At 38.1% G+C, this 21,525-nt stretch overlaps 1 long non-coding RNA gene and 1 pseudogene across 1 annotated transcript in view; one reads left to right on the top strand and one right to left on the bottom strand.

Annotated features, from left to right (window-relative positions):
• Positions 1 to 5,306: 5,306 nt before the first annotated feature.
• LOC125610577 lies at positions 5,307 to 8,713 on the top strand (annotated as a pseudogene).
• A 1,870-nt stretch (positions 8,714 to 10,583) lies between these two features.
• LOC125610578 overlaps positions 10,584 to 21,525 on the bottom strand; it is a 55,602-nt gene continuing 44,660 nt past the window's right edge. Inside the window, exons 3-4 of the long non-coding RNA XR_007340580.1 lie at positions 13,688 to 13,858; positions 10,584 to 12,785 (exon numbers count right to left, since the gene is read on the bottom strand). This is a non-coding gene — a long non-coding RNA (uncharacterized LOC125610578). The remainder of the gene's footprint in view (positions 12,786 to 13,687; positions 13,859 to 21,525) is intronic.

The following is a 21,525-nucleotide window of genomic DNA, read 5'->3' as shown; positions in this document are numbered from 1 at the left end:
AAGCAAAGGACAAGAGATCCATAGAGAAGTTGGTAAATGGCCCTGACATCTTTGATCCCCTGAGTTAATGAACTCTGGAACTCCCCTTACCTATGAATTTCCTACCTTATGAGAAAAGCAAACCTTTTTTTTTTTTTTTTTGCAACCAAAACTGTCCTAACAGATATAGGCTCAAACCTAGAACTTTTGTTGCCACCCTTGGAAAGAAGTTCATCTTCCATTTGTGCATTAATCTGGTAGGGTGTGACCCTGGAGATCTTTCCACCTTCCATAAGGGAGGCAACATCAAGAAAATAAAAAAACAGAGAGGAAAACAGTGCCAAGAAATAGAAAGACACAAATTCTCAGTGACATAGTTTAAGAACATAGATATAGTTTTGCATGAAGCTGCCCCTAACTTTTTCAGTCATGTGAACTGAAACAGTCCCTTTTTCGCTTATGCTAGTTTTGAGTTGTCTCTCTTCCATTTGCAATTTTACAATAACTCATGTGCCCAGGGAGGGAAGGGGGAAGAAAAACGTATTGAGATGACATTTGGAAAACTCCTAGCACAGTGTGGGGTGCATACTAGACACTCAATAAATGAGGAGGAACCTAAATTCATTTTCAGTGCCTTTTCTTACCCTTCAGTCAAATCATCATCATGAGTAATATTAAAAGAGTATTAAAACTCTCCAGTTCCCACCCCAGCCCCATCTCAACTGGTCTACAAACTTCAAATAAAACATTCAAATGGCCATAGCAGCCTCCAAAACAATTTAGGAGAAAAAAGAAGTAAGGTCATCAGTGAGTATGACCTCTCCTTATTTCCCTACCAAAAAAAAATTCCTTTTATATATTAGGGTCCTAATATAAATTATCCCTAGCTGTTTCATCCTCCAGTTCTGCCCACTGGCCAGGAGTGATTCCAAACATTTTATCAATTATAATCACATTCAGAAGTCAAGTCTGGTTCAGTCCTCTATCTTAGCACATTTGGTTTATTTGCTAATATTTGGCTAAGAGATTTCAAGTCCCTGGACATGAGAAATATTCTCATTGAATCCTTAGTATCTAATGCAGTATCTTACATACTGAGGGCACATGAAGATGTTTGTTAATTGAACAGGTGAATTAATTCAGTCTCAGGCTCCCTTAATTTATGTAAGAAAAAAGGTGGGGATATTCTTTGAAGATGAACCATGCTAGAGAGTTCAAACACATAAGATTACTTATTGATAAAGAGTGTGAGACTGAGGGTGTAGTTCAGCAGTAGAGAATAAGACTTTTGTTCAACACTCAGCACCAAAAGGAAAGAGGAAGGAAGGAAGGAAGGAAGGAAGGAAGGAAGGAAGGCAGGCAGGCCTTGGTTGCAAACAGCAGAAGCTAACTCTTGCTGATTAATTAGAAAATGAGTTTATTAAAAAGATATTGGGAGGTAGGCATGGTGGCACATGCCTATAATACTAGCAACTTGGGAGGCCAAGACAAGGAGGATCACAAGTTTGAGGCCAGTCATGGTAACTTAGTAAGACCCTGTCTCAAAATGAAAAGAGGAGGAGCTCTATCTAGTGGCAAAATGCCCCTGAGTTCATCCTCAGTACCACACACACACACAAAAAAAAAGATTGGATAGTTGGGAGGTCTGGGGAACCACATGCAAGTCTTACCTTTGAGAAACAAAGCCCAATTGCAAACCACAGGTGAGAAAAATCTTCACCCCAACACATATGGAAGAAAATGCTGTGATGGCCAATGGAGCCATCAGAGATGGAAGCTCCACTCCTAGCAATTTTCTCATGTTCTTCATGGCTGACCTGCAGACCAATACAGGTAGGTGTATCTGATGGGCAAAATCGCAGTCCATTCTTATGTTCTACCTGCAAGGTGGCTTGGAATTTGAGTCTACACTAGGGAGAAATTTTTCATCATAGGAGAGGTTTCCTTAAATGTAGGGGAACAAAAAAACCCAAATGACAGTCATGAATATTAGATACGGAAAATGACAAACCCCAAAAGTAGTGAGACCCAGGGAAAGGGGAGTAAGAAGGAAAGCCATACATTGAGAGCATTGATTCTTTCCCAATACATACTTTACTGGTGATAAAAACAAACCCTGAGGAACAGGTATCAAACCTGGAAAGGCCGTCTCTGGGAAGAGGCTGAGCATTAATCCTTCTGTAAACAAATCCTTTCCAGATACCAACCATTGACCCCAGGCCCCCATCAGGTCCAGTATAATATATTTCAGAAACTGTCCGCTGACCCTAGACTCCCTCCCATTTCATCCTGTAAAACAAACCCTAAATTCCTAAGCACTAAAACTGATGCCTTCACTGATTGATAGAACAAATACCAAATTTTCTGCCCCCCAAAATTAATATGCTCATACACAATGGAATTTTACTCAGCATTAAAAAAGAACAAAATCATGGCATTTACAGGTAAACGGATGACATTGGAGAAGATAATACTAAGTTAACCAATCCCAAAACATCAAATGCAGAATGTTTTCTCTGATATAAGGGGGGTGACTCATAGTGGGGTAGGGAGGGAGAGCAGGTGAGGATTAGATTAATTCTAGATAGGGAAGAGGGGTGGGAAGGAAAGGGAGGGGGAAGGGGATTAGCAAGGATGGTGAAATGAGATGGTCATCATTATACAAAGTACATGTATGAAGACACGAATTGGGTGTCAACATACCTTATATACAGAGATATGAAAAATTGTGGTACATATGTGTATTAAGAATTGTAATGTAAAAAAAAGTACATCTATAATGGCATAAATTGGCATGAACATACTTTATATACAGAGATATGAAAAATTGTGCTCTGTATGTGTAATAAGAATTGTAATGCTTTCCACTGCTGTCGTGTATTTAAAAAATAATAATAATAAAATCAATTAAAAAACAATCATAGGGTAAAATAATTAACTGCTGTGTTAAATTATGATCAAAATTTCAAATTCTCTGATGTAATAAAATAAAAATATGTTTAGTAACTTGTTAAAATATTTTATGATCTTCACCTGGAGCATCAAAAATAAATCAAAAGGTCTATGTTTAAAAAAAATGATATGCTCCCTAGACCACCTCTCAGAATAACCTATATAAGCCCAGGCCCTTTCTTTGTTTGGGGGCTCATTTTCCACCAGGAAAGTGGGTCCCACCACGGCTCATTTCATTCCTGCATCCCCTGCTCCTGTGTGAAACTTCGTTCCTGAATAAAGCACTGAGCACTGTCTCAGTCTTTTTGCGCTAACAATGAATGTTATGCATGTCCACTATATTAGAACTTGGAATTTTAGGCAAAGTCATCTGCATGAATGATTCCCACATCATTTGGACCAAAGCCTACAAAGAAGGCAATGATTGACTCCAAGTCCTTGTGAGGGACCTGTTCTGACTCTTCTGTTCTCCTCTGGTCTTCTCTCTGGCACTAGCCACCTAGGCTGACCTTCATGGAGGTAAAAGGAAACTAAATAAATGTGAGAAAGGCTTTGTGTAAGAAATTTGCCTCAAATACTAATCGGCAAAAGGGAATGCTTAGTCAGGCATGGTGGCCCATACCTGTAATCCCAGTGGCTCAAGAGGCTGAGGCAGGAGGATCAAAGCCAGTCTCAGCAAAAGTGAAGCGCTAAGCAAATCAGTGAGACCCTGTCTCTAAGTAGAATACTAAACAGGGCTGGGACGTGGCTTACTGTTTGAGTAACCCTGGGTTCAATCCCCCCCCCCAAAAAAAAGTGAATGCTAAGCAATTTGCACCTTGTGAAGTAGGATTCTATTTCATTTTACACCAAGGTAACTGAAGAACACAGAATTTCTTTCAGCCTATGAAGGATAATAGATGGTCCTCAATTTACAGTGTTTTGACTTAGAATTTTTTTTTTTTTACTTTACTATGTGGGCCACCTTTTGTTTTGTTTCGTAATTTACAATAACTTTGGCTTAAAATAAAAGGGATTGCATTGCATTTTCACTTTCAGTACTGTTAGTCACCTTTTTGTTGCTATGACCAAAATACCTGGCAAGAACAACTTATAGGGGAAAGGTTTATTTTGACTCATGGTTCCAGAGTTTTCAGTACAAGGTTGGTCAGCACCATTGCTCTGGACCTAAGTGAGGCAGAACATCATGGTAGAAGGCATGATAGAGGAAAGCTCATGACAGCCAACAAGAAGAGAGGGAGAGAGAGAGAAAGAAAGAAAGAGGAAAGAGAGGGGCCAGGTATAAGAGATAGACCCTAAGGGAATGCCCCCAGTGACCTACTTCCTCCAACAATGCACCTTCTGCCTACAGTTTCCACCACTCCTTGTAGTTCATTCAGCTATCAATGGATTAATCCACTGATGAGATCAGAGCCCTCATGATACAATCACTTCCCAAAGTGATTGCTGGGGAGGACATTTCAGATCCAAACCTAATGAGTACAGTATTCAACAAATTATAGGAGACAGTCAAGACTTTATTATAATATGATTTTGCCCAACTGTAGGCTAATGTAAGTGATCAAAGCATCTTTAAAGTGAGCAAAGCCAAGCTATAGTATTTGGAAGCTTAGGTACATTAAATGCATTTTTAATTGAAATACTGGTTTTATTTCACATGTATACATTAATGCATTTTTTAAATTTTTAAAAATTTTAAATGCATTTTTTTGATTTGATATTTTCAACTTACAGTGGGGTCACAATTCTAACATAAGTCACAAAGTATCTATCCTAGAATTCAGTACCACAACTGCAGATTCAACTGCTTGCTACCTACCTATTCTAAATGATCCTGTTGCATTCTGACAACATTTTAAGTCCTCTGGCACTTGTGTATTTAAAACTTCTCAATTAAAATTCAAAATATTTTTATTTCTGCATGCTTCTTTCCATTTTCCAGCAGTTTATTACAGTAGAGTGCCGCAGTCTGGCTGGGCACAATCAGGAGCCACTTGTCAAAAGAAACTAACTTTATTTTTAGAACCACACACGCCAAACAAAACAGTCTCTCAGGAAAAACCCTCAGAGCCTCAACTGCCACCACCGGCTTTCCACAAGCCTCTCTCTCCCACACAAGCTTCTCTCCACCTCCCACAATCCTCCTGCTCTTGAGGCCGATTGGCTGGGTCACGTGGGCAGAGCCAAAAAAGTCCCCCAATGAGCAGCTCCGTGGTCTGAAAGGGCAGGGAAACAGCCCAATGAGCATCACAGCAGAGAAGCCAATCAGCTAGATGTTGCTGGGGCCGCTGTGAGCCAATCATCAGCCGGCAGCTGAAAGTTTGCTGGCAGCTGGAAGTTTGCTGGGGCCCCTTCGGCTGTGGCTCTCAACAGTAGAGTTTCCAAAAATGCTTCTTTAACAAAATAATATAGATTTTACAAAAGCTTAAATTATCTACATTCTCTGCCTTTACTGACCTTGAGTCCCGTGTATCACACTTGCTGGGAAAGATTTCTGTGAAATAACTCAAACAAATAATTATAGCATGCCACAAAATATATATAATGCTCTTTAACCAGCATAGCAACATTTACCCTTAGAAACACTAGTTTCCTGTAATTACTGCTTATATGAAAATAAACCTCAGCTGAAAGCTATGAGAAAAATCAATTCAAAATAGAACCTCCAACTTGCCAACACTGCAGAGATGTTTACCAATATGTACACACCATTTATGTGCCCTGCCCACTGAAAAAACACGAACGGTTCACAAATTGCTCCAAGAATAAATCTTATTGACAAGGCAACAAAATGGAATTGAAAAATACAGTCAGCTCAATAATTTGTTGCCAAATTATCCACCATAATCAGTAATTACTGATTTCATGATTTCTAGCAGGTGCTAAATGTATTTTGTTGATATCCCACAGTGAGGATGCTGTTAGTTATTGTTCCCTTATGTCTTTTAATGGAAAGCAGCTGTTGTCAGGGCAAGACATAGGTATGAATCCTGGCTCTGGCTCTTGCTATCTGCTAGACTTTGGGTAAACTATTTTACCTCTCTAAGCTTCCATTTTTTCCATCTTGGAACTAGTATAGCTCAGGCTTTTAGAGCCAAACCAAAGGCATTAACCAGCAGGAATATAATGTGTTAATATACATTAAGGTACACCCAGCGCCAATGGTAGGAATAAATATTAATTGCCATATGAACTGACAAGCTTCTTTTGCATTGAGCTAGTATGCGTATAACAGAGCATGAGAAGACTGGATCAGGATTGCAAACTAAGAATCTACTAAAAGCTTCTTCCTCATCTTGAATTCCCATAAATGACAAGAAAAAATTTTAATTGAAACCAGCAGTAGAAAGCAAGACTTGGTGCCTACAATAAACCAGATATTATAGAAATGTGTGAAAATTAAAAGCAGATGGCTTCATATGGAAAGAAGAAATACTAGCCAAAACTGATAAAGGAGGGTCTCTAGGCTCCAAGCTGCAAGGCCATAAATGAAAAAGAACAAGAGAGAATCCAGGTCAACCAGACAGTGACTGATCTAGGTAGAAACATCCAGGAACTTTGAACACATTGTCCCTCTCCTTCTGGTGCCACACATGTGCACTAGAGGCTTCTGCCCTGAGATAGGAGCAGTACATATCCAGGAACATACTAGTCCTGCTGCTGGGAATGAGGGGCATACTCACTGCCACCCAGAAGGAAAGGGGAGGCTTCAGGACAGCCTCCCTGCAATCCTGGAAACAACCCAGATCAGCAGATATATCAGAAACAGGTTAACACAGAAGCTTAGATTCCAGATAAGCATGCAACCAAACCCAGCAAATACATAAGTCTCGCCAGCAACCCGCCCAGATGAGATGAACTGGGTTCAAAAGAACTGGCTGCAACATTAAGCTAAGAAAACAGGAAGAAATCACGTAACCCACGGACATGAGTTTTTCAGATGGAGGGAGGGACTGCTCTGTGACCTCAAGGGTCCTCTTCCACGCTGGAAGGCAAGAGAAAGAGTGAACTCGGAATAGCTTTATTTATAGGGAAAAAACAACAAAGGATTTTCTATGCAATATTCTACATCAAATAAGGCAGGGGATAAGGTTTCAAAGGGGGTTGCCCAATCCCATTGGTTAACACTCAAGTGCAGAACTAAAGCAAATTTCTTTGCCCAGGAAAGGTGAAGGCCACTTGCTTGGCATACCACACGCGTTCAATGCCAAACCGACACCCCCTTTACTCAAGGCTGAGCGGGGATGCTTAGCTCATGGGCAGAGCAGCCTCCCACACATAAGGAAAAGTAAGGCACTAAGTGAAGACCCCATGTTCCAAATATGGACAAACAGCCATTTGACAAATGGAACAAATAAATGAAACTTTAAAAAAAAAAGTAAGGAATACATAGCTGACATCCTGAGAATAACAGCTCCTTTTAACTAAAAGGGATTATTATGAACAGGAACTAGGGATCTTGGAAAGGAAGACTCCATCACTGGAATTTTTTAAAACTCAGAAAGTATGCTGCCTAGCAGAAAAGATATAACTGGAAAATAATTACTTAGTTGGATGATATATGAGGGATCCTCCCAGAACATAGCTCACAAGAGCCAAATAAATGGAAAATGTTTTTAAAATTCAAATGTTCCAACATCTAATTAGGAAGAATTACAAAAAGAGAATGAAGGTAAGTATTCATAGAAATGACAGTGAAAAAATTCCAAAAAAAAATGTAAAAAAAACAGAGGCAATGAGCTCAACAAATGTCTGAGATAAATGGAAACAGAGAATCACCTAGATAAGCCAAGATGAAACTAGGGATAGAAATTACCTACAAAGAAGTATAAATCAGATTGTCATTAGTTTTTCTCAGGGGCAATTACAGATGCAAAAATACACCAAAGCAGTATTTTCAATTTTCTGTGATAAAATAATTCTGATTTTCAAAATTTACAACCTTTCATGGTATCCTGAAGACATAAAGACATGCTTGTCTGTGCCAATAACACTCCTGTAAACATGGCGACCCTTCCTGAGACCCACCAGATGTTCTGTAAGAAGTGTGCAAATCCCAACCCCATAAAGCAACCCAGTACAAGAAGGGGGAGGATTCTCTGCATGCACAGGAAAAGCAGCCTCATGACAGGAAACAGTGGCCATGGTGGACAGAATAAGCCCATTTTCAGGAAAAAGGCTAAAACAACCAAGAAGACTGTGGTGACACTTCAGTGTGTTGAGCCCAACTGCAGATTTGAGGGAAAGCTGGCTGTTAAGAGACTCAAGCATTCTGAACTGGAAGGAGATAAGGAGAGAATGGATGGAGTGATCCAGATCTAAGGTTCATTGTTTGTTTTGTTATGAAGATGATAAAATGTTGAGGTTGTGTTCAAAAAAGAAGAAAGAAATAAAGACACATCAAACATGCAATGATTTACACAAAGCTTGTCACCCTTTCACCCATTCTTTACTTTGTGAAAGGATACAAGAAAACCAGCCCCAATCACAAGAAAGAAGAGAGAGAAAGGAAGAGGAAGGAAGGAAGGAAGGAAGCAAGGAAGGAAGGAAGGAAGGAAGGAAGGAAGGAAGGAAACCTAATTCAAGAGAAATAATATATTCACAATGGTGGTGAAAAGCTAAAAATTCTTACCATTAAGTCTAAAGTAAATTCTGAATATAAACAAACAAAAAGTAGTGACAACTCCAAATTATCTTGGCATGGAAAATGGTTAAGAAGAGGGAACCTAAAGAACTTAATCTTCACCTAAAATTCAGGTCAGGGGAGAGAGGATAAAGAAAAGAAAAAGGAAAATTAAGAATGTTAGAAAAAAAATCCAACACAATCACACAAAAAATGTGAAAGTTAAATAATCTATTAAAAGACAGAGACTTTATATTTTTAAATTTTATCTTTATTGGTGCATTATAGTTAGACATAATAGTGGGACTCATTATGCCATATTGAATATGCACAAGACATATTTGATCAATCTCATTCCCTAGTGCTTTCCCTGTCTCTTCCCTTCTCCCCCCCCCATATCTACTTGCTCTACTCTACTGATCTCCCTTCCATTACTAGTAGTAGTAGTAGTATTGCATTATAATTATACTCATATAATTATAATAATTGGGAATCGCTGTGGTGTACTCAAAGCATAAGTTGGTAGATTTCATTCCCCAGAACTTCGTTGTGTCCTCCCCTCCCCCTTTCCTTTCAATTCCCTTTCTCTATTTCATTAGTCTCCCTTCTATTTTCATGAGGTTCCCACACACACACCTTTCTTTTATTTTTATTTTTCTTTCCTCTAACTTCCACATATGGGAAAAAACATTTGACCTTAGACTTTTTGAGTCTGGCTTATTTTACTTAGCATGATGTTCAGTTCCATTCATTTGCTTGCAAATGACATAATTTTATTCTTCTTTATGGTCAATAAAACCCCATGGATGTATAACTAATGTGATCCTGCAATTTGTACACGAGGAAAAATGAGAATTCATATCCCATTTGAATCAAATGTGTGATATGTCAAGATCATTGTAGCACGGCTCACCTGGCATGCGCGGGGTGCTGGGTTCGATCCTCAGCACCACATAAAAATAAAATAAAGATGTTGTGTCCACCGAAAACTGAAAAATAAATATTAAAAAATTCTCTCTCTCTCTCTCTTAAAAAAAAAGTAAACAGTTTGGGTTTGTTATTAATGGAGCAAGATGTTATTAGAAGATTATAGCAGAGAACTAGCATAACTGAATTTATATATTTTAAGGATTACTCTGGCTGCTGGGTAACATCAGAGAAAGACAAGAATGAAGGCAGAAACTAAATGGGAGGCCATAGCAGTAGACCATGTATGCAGTAGAGTTTGATTGACTTGACAGTGAATCACATGGGGTTCAGAGAGAGGCTTAGATAAAACAGAGATATTAAAGAAACTCTTGGCTATCTGGCTGGAGAAACTGGATGGATGGTATTGCCACTTATAGAGGTAATTGTTGAATCCAGATGATGGGTACATGGGGATCCATTATGTGTCTCCTCTACTCTTGAGAATATAAAACTGTAATTTAAAAAAAAGGCTTTTTTTTAGAGAAAAGTAGAATAGAACAAATATTATTGAAAATTTGCCGGGCTGGGGTTGTGGCTCAGTGGTAGAGCGCTCTCCTCGAACATGCAAGACTCTGGGTTCGATCCTCAGCACCACATAAAAAAAATAAATAAACAAACAAAATAAAGGTGTTGTGTCCAACTACAACTAAAAAAGAAAAAAAGAAAATTTGCAAACCAAAGAAAATGCTGCTAATGAGTTAGAATATTTTCCTATATTCTAATATACCCATGCATCTATTTGTTTTTATAAAATTGAGAATATAAAGTTGCCATGTAGTAATCTAATATTTTCAATTAGTAATAGAACATGTTTATTATCCCATATCCTTAAAAATTCCTTAGAGCATAGTTTTTGATGGTTACATTTTGTCCCAGCTTATGCCAAACATAATTTAAATTGTGTAATTCCAGAAACTTAATGAATTTCTAAATGATTAATAAATCATTAATCATTATTAATAAATTAATAAGTTAGTCAATTTTAAGAATTCCTGGAACTGTATCAGTCAGTCAAAATGTACAAGATTCTGCTAAGGTATGCAATGAAAATCAAGAAAGATCAGTTTATGATTTATTTGCCATACTTATGACACCAAATATTTCACGTGATCAGAAATGGATTTATTTATAGCATAAATACAGATTTTTATGGATAATAAAATAGAAAATGACATACATAGAAAGATTTCTATTTGCTCTAGATTCCACAGAATTTCATTATTTTGTTTGAGGTAAATTCTGAGAACATAAGGCATACCCCATATGTTCGTGATGGATGTAAACATAAAAGATAAATAAAATCTAAATAAAGATTTTGAATTGTTTTACATTTTTTACTTCTCCAGGTCTCTTGAAATATCCTACAGCAAATAACTGAAAATAATCTACTGTCAACTTACACATAAAGCATTTGATTAAAAACTCTGAAAGTGAATTTATTGCTATAAAACATCAGATTGAAGAATATTCACTAATATTAGTACCTAACAAGCAAAGCATGTCCAGAGTCACCTTTTACATTCCTAGGCCTAGATCTTTTCCCAGTTCAGGAACACAGGAATTCACAGGAGGCAATGGCCTAAAATAATTTTTGTTATCTACAATTATAAGTACTTAGAAGTTCTAGAGACTTCAAATGAATTTCCCTCAAAGGTAAACGTATATTCTTTACCTGTGAAAAAAATCAATCAAAAGCAGACATTAAAATTTGGGTTTCTTAATTATCCACTGGCTCAAGATATTAAATATTTAGTATATAAATTTCTAGAAAGCTGGAATGGAATCAAAAGCATTTCCATTAATTCGGCTAATAAAATAAAATTTCTTTTCCTAGAGATTGAGTTTTAACAATGTGCATTCCAGTCAACACTGGCATCCCTGGACAGAATGCGATGAAGTGGTTTTCAGCAAATCCTGGTTCCAAACAGACCAGGAACTTTCTGTTTATTCTGAAAACACTTGATACCTGGAGTTGTCCAAGGAGTACTTTTTAAAAAATACTTTGAAAATATTTAACTATTTCCAGTACCTGAAAGCTGAAAATAATAGCAATATTCCTTTTGCCCATTCTTACCCAAAAGTCTCACAATTTCCATGATACAATTTAATCTCTCTTTGCATTCTGAAGACTTGTAAGTGAACTTCTGAGTGTCTTAATGTAAAACCAAGTTTTTTATTTAGTTATGGCTACAGGCAGCTCTATAGAGTTCCAAGTACACCCTTGAAAAAGAATATAAAAGTTTAAAAATCTATTATCTAGATAGAAAGCATGATTGACATAATATCAAATATAATTGACTTTTTATTCAGTAAAATAAAAATAAAAGCATTACAATGGGGTGAATAACAATGATGTCCTTTTCATAAGGACATTAGAATATTATTATTCTTTTCTTTCCTGTCCTGTCACTATTCTCAGCAAGGTTGATGGTTTTAGAAGATGCTAGAACAGATGTACTGACTCTGTGGAGACTTCTTTGACCAGCATCTAATAAGGCCATTGTAATTTTAGGCTTACTTGGTATTTCTAGACATTGCCTGAGGAAAAAAGGGTGCATGTTTGAGCACTATTTCATTTGGTTTTGAAAATGAATGTTCTGATTTATGTTCTTGGTAGATTTTTTTTTTTACTTTGAATCTAACATCTTGTTTTAAATATAGAAGGCTGATCATTACCTTGATATTTTCAGGAATATTACAAAAGTTTGGACAACCTTAGGACAGCCAAACACCTTTGTGTTTTATAGTCATGCAGTTCTCTCTCTAGAATGCAAAGGGATAAAATAAGGTTGAAGGGCAAGATAATTCAATCTTCACCTTTCTCTTATTAACAGATAATATAACAAACCACCAACTCATGAGAGACTCAATACCAAGCCCACAAAATTTGAAAAATCTTGCTCTATGGCGAAATATCATCGGCACTTTCTCAGAACAATTGCTAATGGGAGTTCCAGCCTTAGCATACTAGGCAACATTTCCTTCATGCTTCCTTCTCAGACTTAGTCATCTCTGCCTTCGCCTCTGGTAACCCAGTGTTCCTCTGTGCATCCCTAGGGCCAGTTACCATCACGTTCCCAGTCTACAAAACATATCCAGGCACGGAGCAGTCTTTGAAATCAAAGGCACACCATGCTCAGACCTACTCTAAACACTGCATGCATTTCTGATCCAAACTTTTGATCTGCCATTTGTTCTCTTTCCCTTCTCTCCTGGGATCCTGGCCCAGATGGCACTTTTTAGTTGGTGGTATGCCCTGCTCCTGTCAAAGAAAAACAAAAGTTTTAATTTCTAAATATGGAAGCAATGATTCAGAACTGATGATATTTCATTATATAAGGTAATTTATTTCTCAAGATATTTCAGATTTGGATATGTTACCATAACTCTGATCATTCTTCAGCTTGTGTATGTTGATTAAACTATAAATATTTTAGCAATTGATTCACTCGTGTTTTAAAGACACCATGCACTTACAAAAACACAAGACTCATTATCCATAGAATATTTCATGTGGGTTAAGCAAGATACTTTTATATGTGTGAAGGGAATACAAAAAGTTAACAGATGGGGTATATTTGCATTAGTATCTTTCTCAAAGAAATGAGGAGGTAAAACAATTTTTCTTAGGAAGTTACTTGGCAACAAACCCCAATAGGTTAAATTTTGAATGATGAGAATTAAATAGCAGAATAGAAGCCAATTCTCATTTAAGTGCCCCCATGCATGGTTCTCAACCATACTAGAGAAAGAAGAAACTAAATGTATTGAGTAGGATGCTTGGTCTAAGAAAATATTTTAATATGAGGATAATAAATTAGAGTGGGAAGAAAAAAAGTTGTGATCCTACTGTGGTAAATGGCACAAATTAACTAATTATACTTTCAAACAAAATTCAAAAGAAAAAAAAATGTGTATGGTCTATTATTGTAAGGGATTGTGCAGGGTCCCAGAAGAGATACAAAGATGAGTTCATTTCCTTAAAGAGTTAAGACAGCTCTCCTCCCTAAAGGAATTCAGCAACTTCCTCTACAAGGTTTGAGGGCCCCCAGTATGTCTCCTTACACCTCATAATCCAGTGATGCCAACTACATAGCATGCTGGGGTGGGTTTGTTTGTTTTCTATCTTTGCACATGCTGTTCCATAGCTACCCAGCTACGTACTTCTCATCCTTCAAATCCTGTGGCAGCTCTTTCCTCTTCTGTAGGAGAATTTGCAGGTGCCAGCTTCCAGTTGGTACTGCAAATGAGCCTTCAGCAAGTCACAACCTTCTCTACTGACTGATTCTCCAGTTGAAATACAGTTTCTGGCTTGTTACCATGTCCTAGCAGAGACTGAATGCCAGACATGGGGCAGTAAGTGACCACATGTAAATGACCTATGATATGCAGAGTTTTAAACATAAAAAGTAATCATTACATGGATATTTTCATGAATATGTAAATAAAAGCATTAAAAGAGGCTATTCTACAGGCCACATTACAAAGTATTAAAAGTATAAAGATTTCTTTGATCCCCAAATCACAAAATTGACTATGTACTGTAAGTTGGAAATGATACGGTAAGGATGAGTCAAACATGTTTGGGAGGTACAAACAGGAAGCACAATTTCCCATGGTTCCTGCCCTGATGTTTTCAACATCTCCCTCAATCCATCTATGGTGTTGTAGGGAGTCTCTGGGATGAGTCAAGACAGGAGGAAAATTCCTGGACATGGTAACAGATGGGATCTGCAAAGGGTCCTTCAGGCCATGAAGGACAGTGGTTAATGTAAATCCACCTCATGGGCAGGACTTTGAGAAGTATATCCACTGTCTACTTCATGAAAAAGGAAAAATAGTGGAGATATAGACCAATACTGACTCAAAGTCAGGAGCTAACAGTATTGGCTGGATGGTCAGGGAGACTTGACAAGAGCAAAATTGGAAAATGATGATAAGGATGAGTAGGAGAGAGAGATCACTTCAATGGAAACTCTTGAAAACCAAGTGGACAAAATGATCTATTCAGTTTCTTTCAGGCTGCCTCTTTCCATCACCTCCTCAGTGCTTGTTCAGTGGACCCAGGTAAATTGGTCACAGTAGCAGGGATGAAGACTGTGCCTGGGCTCACCAAAGCTTGCCAAGCTACACACCTGCTGAGTGCCCAGTCGGCCAATAAAAAAAAAAAAAAGGCCAACACCAAACCCCAGAGGCCCAGCCAGTCACCTGGAGGTATATAAAGCTACCATGGCCTTCTTCCATGATGGAAATTGTATGACTTTGTCCTCGTGTGTTAAGAGTCATATTATGGGTACAGATTTATCTTCCCTACCTGAAGTGCTTTCCATAAGTGGATTGGCAGAAGGCTTTAATTATTGTCACTAATGTCCTGCACAAATTTTCCATCCAGAAGAAATATTTTCAAGCTAAGGAAGAAAGACAATGAGCTGCATGTCATTCACTGGTTTTATCGTCCAAAAATAACCAGCTTGATAGAAAGTTAGAGTAAGCTGGAAGTAGAACTCAATGATAAGGCACTCACCTAGTACAAGTGAGGCCCTGGGTTCAATCCCAGGCACGGGGGTGGGAAATGAAAGGTAGAGTGGTGTGCCAAAAGATCAGTTGCTGCACCAGCTGGTCGACCACATGTGCAGTGAGACTAGGGTGCTATCCTACAGGACACAGCACATGTCTCATAACAATTTCCACTCTGTGGTCCTATCTCCCCTGGATCCGGAACACATGGGTCCAGGAAACAGGAAAATGAGGTAGAAATACTCCTCACTATTATATCTGGCGAATTTTTTCATCTTGTCCCCACAACTCAAAAGAAATTTCGTGTATTGTCAATGTGTCTTTGAACTCAATAGGTATAGGCATCTTAGTGCCCAAGGGAAGGATGCTTCTACCAGGAAATACAGTCACTTTTCTGATGAATCTGAGGCTGCTCTCAGGCTTTTTAAATTCTCATGTACATGAATTAACAAAGGAAGAAGGTCAGTCTACTGGCCAGGGTAATTGATCTCAATTACCAGGAGGAAATTACATTGCTGCTACACAATGAGAATACGACAAACTATGTCTGAAAGACAGGACTTCTCTTAGTACTCTCTTGCCAGATAGCCTTGGTCGGTGGAAAACTACAACAATTTAACTAGAACAAAACATCCAAGGACTCAGATCTCGTGGGAATGAAGGTTTGGGTAACTTCACCAGATACAGCACTCTAGCCAGTGTCTTAGCCCAGGCTGCTATAATAGAATATCATAAAATGGGTTGCTTATAAACAGAAGTTTAATTCTTTTAATTCTAGGGACCAGGAATCTGAGATCAAAGTGTCAATATGATTGGGATCTGGTGGAGGTCTTCTTCCAGACAGGGGCTGACTTCTAGTTGTTTCCATACATAGCAGAAAGCTGACAACCTAAGTAAGCTCTTTCATGAGTCTCATAATGTCCCTAAAGCCAATCACAAGGTCTCCACTCTCATGACTTCATCTAAGACCTCACCTCCCAATACCATCACATTGGATGGTGGGGGGCGGGTAGGGATTCAACATATGAATTGGTGGGGGTGGGGGGGCACTCAGTCCATATCACTAGGAGAGATGTTAGAGAATAAGGGAAACAGCTGCTGGATAAAGGCAATTACAATTACAAATTAAATCTTATGAAGAGCTATAAACATAGAAAATGTAACAGGTACATTTTATATTAATAAGTTATCTATTTCCCCTTCCTCCCTCTCACCTTCATTACTTTATATGAAGAATCCTGGTGAGCGAGTGTTCACATTTTAGGTTTCAGCTGCGAGTGTGACGAGATTAATGACATCAATATCAATGATTTGGTGGCTGATGAGACTGTGTTCCCCATGTTAGGACAAGAGTGGATATGGAGAGCAAGGGGAATGGACTTTGCTGGTTATCTTCTGTTTTCCTTCTCAGATTCATTCTCCCCTCCTCTACTCCTGTCCTCTGCTCCCACAGTGCTGACCTCTAAAGTCTCTATCAATGATCTTCCTGTCTTTTGGACTCTGGTCGGGTTCAGCCAATGAAGAACACACCTGAGCATCGAGAAGATCCAAGGACCATGGAGTGAGGATGAGGGGTTCCCCTCACTGCCCTCACTGCAGAATCCCACAGGCCCTCTCTCTATCTCTTCCTCTAAGATTTTAGCTCTGATCAGAGACCCACCCTACCCAGCTCTTTCACTATAGGTTCCATAATGTCTTCCTCCCATCCACCCTTCTAAAGCCATGCCTTACTAGCTCCTAGATCCTGCATTCTCCCTTGGGAGTTCTCTACATCCTGCTCTAGGAATTGTCTTGTCATAACATTTGCTCCAATTTATCCCAATTACTGTCCCATCTGCCTGCTGGGACACCAACTAGACACATGCATCCATCTTCCCCACCAAAACATGAGTTCCCAGAGGGCAGGGTCTAACTTATTGCTTTTTTCACTAGAGGTAATGAGTACCTGATATTTAACAGGTGTCCATTTAACATTTATTGAATGAATGGATGAGTGAATGAATGACTGCAAAAATACAAATATCTGTAATACACAAGAGGGTATAAGTAGTGTATGAAAAGGCTACCACAAACAACAAGGAGAGACCAGTAGGGCTAAATCTGGTCTGAACAGAGCTGCCTTAACTCAGACCCAGAGCAAGGATACCTTTGTGTAATTGGTCCAACCAGCTTGGTACACTTCTTTAATATACATGAAGCAATGGTATGCTCTAGCCCAGAATCTTTCATAAGAAACAGATATAACCTAACTACTTTGGGGGCACAAGATTTAAAAGAGAAAACATTTTATCAGCTTTGGGACAATAAAGAAAGACTTCAGCTATAATAGGACTCTTAATGATATCTATCATGAAATAAATGCATTGCTATTCAATTATTTACTTATATCATCTTTATGATTTTTTAATATACTACAAAGATGAGGTGGGATATTTTTAGCCACGCCAACATAACTTCAGACAAAACATAATGGATTATTTTCAACCCTGGGCCAATTAGCTGAAGGTTAATTTAGTCTACACAAGCCATAGTGGGAGATGCTTCTAAAATACTTAACACATGACTCAGCTGTATAAATAATTGGTAGCAAATGAAGCTGACCAAATTTTCAGGTGTTCCAATTTGGCCACAAGTGTATAAAGACTTGCACAAAGGTTGAGTTCTTCCTTTAAAAAAAAAAGTAAATATTTTTTCAGGTCATAAAACCAATACCTAAATACAATAATGTGCTGCACAGTGGTATTTCACTCGATGATGGACAGCATATATGATGATGATCTCATAAAATTCTATTACTAGTGATGTCGTAAGTCATCTTATTTTTGTAAGTACACTCAGATGTTCACACAAGGACAAAAATCACTTAATACATTTCTCTGAATGTATCCCCATCATTAAAGTGATGCATGACTGTTCTGAGATAGACAATTACATACATTATAATGCTATGCTTCAATCCCATCTGATAACCTTAAATAACAGTGTAGATAAATAATGCCAAGGCTTAACTAAAAATTGCTGTCAATAGGACAGATCAAGGATTAATTCCACTAAAATGCTTTTTTTCTTTATTTGGAAAATCTAGTTTCATTTCAATTATTTGTAGGAAATGCTCAATCTTATTTTTCAATGATAATTTAAACAAAGTCTTTGTGATAGACTAAAATGCTGTGTTAATAGCATTTGTGAAGACTCTGGGGGTATTTAGTAAAAATTATAGGGTTTAGGGTTTAGTGAAAGGAGAATTAGTGGGCCTTCACATTCATAAAAAAAGAGTTTATTTTAAGATTTCCATGGCAAGAGTGGATTACTCAATAGCGAATTCACACACTAAAAATGGTTATATCTGACCAGACCTTTTGGCAAAGAAACAAGACTTACTTATCTTACTCTGCTACCCTGGGTTAATATAAACCACACCTGTTTAGAAGGATGTCTAGAGAATTTATGCAAGTTTTGACCTGCATCTCTTCATTTAGAGTTAATGACAGTTTTTCCATATCATATTTAGGTCTCAGGTTTCAGCACCCTCCAAAGGGAAGTAACGAATGTTTGCTATGTTATGTGTCACTTGCTGGAGAACATGCCATCTATCTTCCCTTGGATATTCAATCTCTATTTTCCCCTTTTGTAATGGAAAGAGCATTGTTTTGAGTCAGGCTGACTTAGATTTAAATTCACCCATTTATAAAATTGGGCTAATCAGAGCTATTTTACAGGGTCATTATCAGGTATATCAAAACTGCATATCAAGTGTCTGTTTCAGTACCAGCAATTTAATAAGTGAAAGCAGCAGTAGTCATCATGATCCTTGTTGTTATTATTACAAGTACACCCATCAAGACTTCTAAGATGACAATTTGATTTCAAGAACCTGCAGCAGTTAAGAAGCTAAATTATTCAAAATTATTCAGAAAAGCAGGGTGAATCACTGGTGAGTCAGTTGTATCTTATTCAATAATATGTATAACTAGTGATGGTAAGATAGCCCTCTCTAAGACATTTTACTACATAAAACATATGCATAGTTAAGGACACAAGATTCTTTCTCAATTTTAGTCAGAGAACCAGAGCAGGTAGTTTGAGGTGAGGTCCAGGAAAATCAAATCACTTACAGAGCACTGTGGAAATGATTTTTTCATATGGTCATGTTGATTCAGTCTTAGTATCCTCTATGATCAACTGACAGCTTTCAATATTGCCAGAAACAAAATCTTCAAAAAATTATTTTTTCCATTTGTGTTGTTGTCATTGTTACCCTTGTTCATTTAACTATCTTTATCTCTTCTGTGACATAAACAAACAAAATGTTCAAACCACTTGAAACTGCTACCCACGTATATCTTGCATAAACAACATAATATCTAATAAAACCATAAATCTCCAAATTTCAGTTATATTATACTATCAGTGTTGGAATGACTTTACATACAGAATTAGAAAAATATGTACAAAGTTATTAATATATCACATTATTTAACATCTCCTTTCTTCTTCTCCTAATTCTGAGAATATATCCAACAACAAATAATTTGCCCTGTTCTTTCAAGATATAAAATATCATTTTTCTTTATTTAAATGATTTAGTTTAAGAGAAGTGGTTTGGAAAAGCATTAGGAATGTCAGATTTTATAACAAACCATGTGGGTGGAAGGTTTTGTTAGATTGGCTTTTTCCCCCTCTCTGACAGCAAACAAGACTATCTGAAAACATACTAAGCTCTAGCAGGTGCCCAGAGCTAATTTGGTTTGGAACTATTTTTAAAAAGCACTAGCTAAGTTTTATAACAAGTCATACCAAATGGTTATATTGTTTTTCTATCTTCTTGCAATCCAGGGGCCAGTTTTTTTTTTTTTTAATGTGACTTTAAACATAAGGACACAAATTGTCCATGTAGTAAGCATGTCTAAAATACTCAGATTCTTAAGCCTTCTCAGAGATCCCTAGAAACAAAACACTTAGAGGTTTGCATTTGGATTTCCACCTAACACGTTCCATCCTGAGTTCTCTGCATTTCCTGTTAATACTTTTCATTAAAATCTAGACAGTTTTGGCTCTGGTCAGTGAGGGAGACGTGAAATGTTTCCCAACAGCCAGATGCAGCTGGATTTGTGGGTTCTGTGCCTGCCTGCCTGCCAGTGGCCTGAGCTTCGGCTTCTGGCTGTCAGGATGGATACTTACAGTCCCTATGGAATCTCATGGCAGTCCCATCAAATAGCATTCTCCTAATACTCCCGGATTAAACACCCACTTTGGTGCAGCGTCTGAAGAACCTTCATCTTTGAATCTCCCTGACATATGCATTTAGTCTGGCCTTTCCTTTCTCAAATACAGAAGTCCTGAATGGATTAAGACAGGAAATTATAAAGATTGGATTTGAGGGTTTGCTTTTTTGTTTTATCTCTGTACATCCAAGCAGAAAATTACTCATGCACTGCCTAACAATCCAAATAAACATTTGTCCTACTACTGAGACAGCAGGTGTCGTGCAAAGCACCAGAGTTTGGGAGTCAGGCTGAGCTGGACTTGAATTCCAGCAAGGCCACCTGGCAGCGTGTCCTCTTGGACGATTCTTCAATCTGTCTGAGAAAAATGGAGATAATAATACTGATGTAACAGGATGCTGCCGTGGAAATTAAATATGGTTATATATGTACTGTGGAGACAAGTTCATAATGCTCAGTAAACTCAAATTCCCTTTCAAATGCCTTTCCTTAACAACAAAGAAACCCCAAACCTGCTCTGTGTTCATTGTAACACAGGAAGCACCTCGGCCAAAGACAAACACAGCATGCCTTGCACTGACTCTCAGAGCAGCACTATAACATGGCCTTGGTGGCTATAAGCAGACCCCATTCTCAAGTCAGGAAACTGAGATGCAAACTAGAGAGTAAGTTTTCCAAAGCTTCACAAAAAAGAGCCCCAAATACAACCCAAACATCTAACCCCCAAATTCAGTTCTTTTTCTCCAATTTAATCATTTACTATTGAACTGTGTTCAACAATATTCTGAGTAATTTAAAGGGAAAAATCTATTCTCAGTGGTTCCCCATGCTTGGTAGACTTGATACATAAAATAATGAGCATATAACAGGGAAATGCCTAAGAAACCAGAGTCGTGTCCACTCTGGCCGGGTGTCTGTCCCTGAGAGTGCAGCCAAGGACCACAATGTGGGAGGACAGAGCTGCCTTCCATGCTGTTAACTTCAAAAGGTTGAGGTATTAGGCCAGAGAGGGCCACAGAGGGCAAGTGGTGGCCTAAAGCCAAGGTCAAGATGTGATGAGTTTGATGTTGACATTTTGAGGCTGCAGAGACAATAGGACGGCTGCCTTGTGCTCCTGCCCACTCTGCCCTCGTTCAAAGGGTTTGCTCTGTCACAAGGAGTCCTCAGTAGCCCTGGGAGGTGCAGAGCAAATAAACTACCTGGTTGACTGAAAGATTTGTACCCCAGACTCCCAAATCCTAATTCTCATCTATGTGGTCT

Source organism: Marmota marmota, unplaced genomic scaffold (assembly GCF_001458135.2).
Source record: "Marmota marmota marmota unplaced genomic scaffold, marMar, whole genome shotgun sequence".
NCBI lineage: Eukaryota > Metazoa > Chordata > Mammalia > Rodentia > Sciuridae > Marmota > Marmota marmota.
The sequence above is the reverse complement of the archived record's forward strand: the minus strand, read 5'-3'. Positions and strand labels throughout refer to the sequence as shown.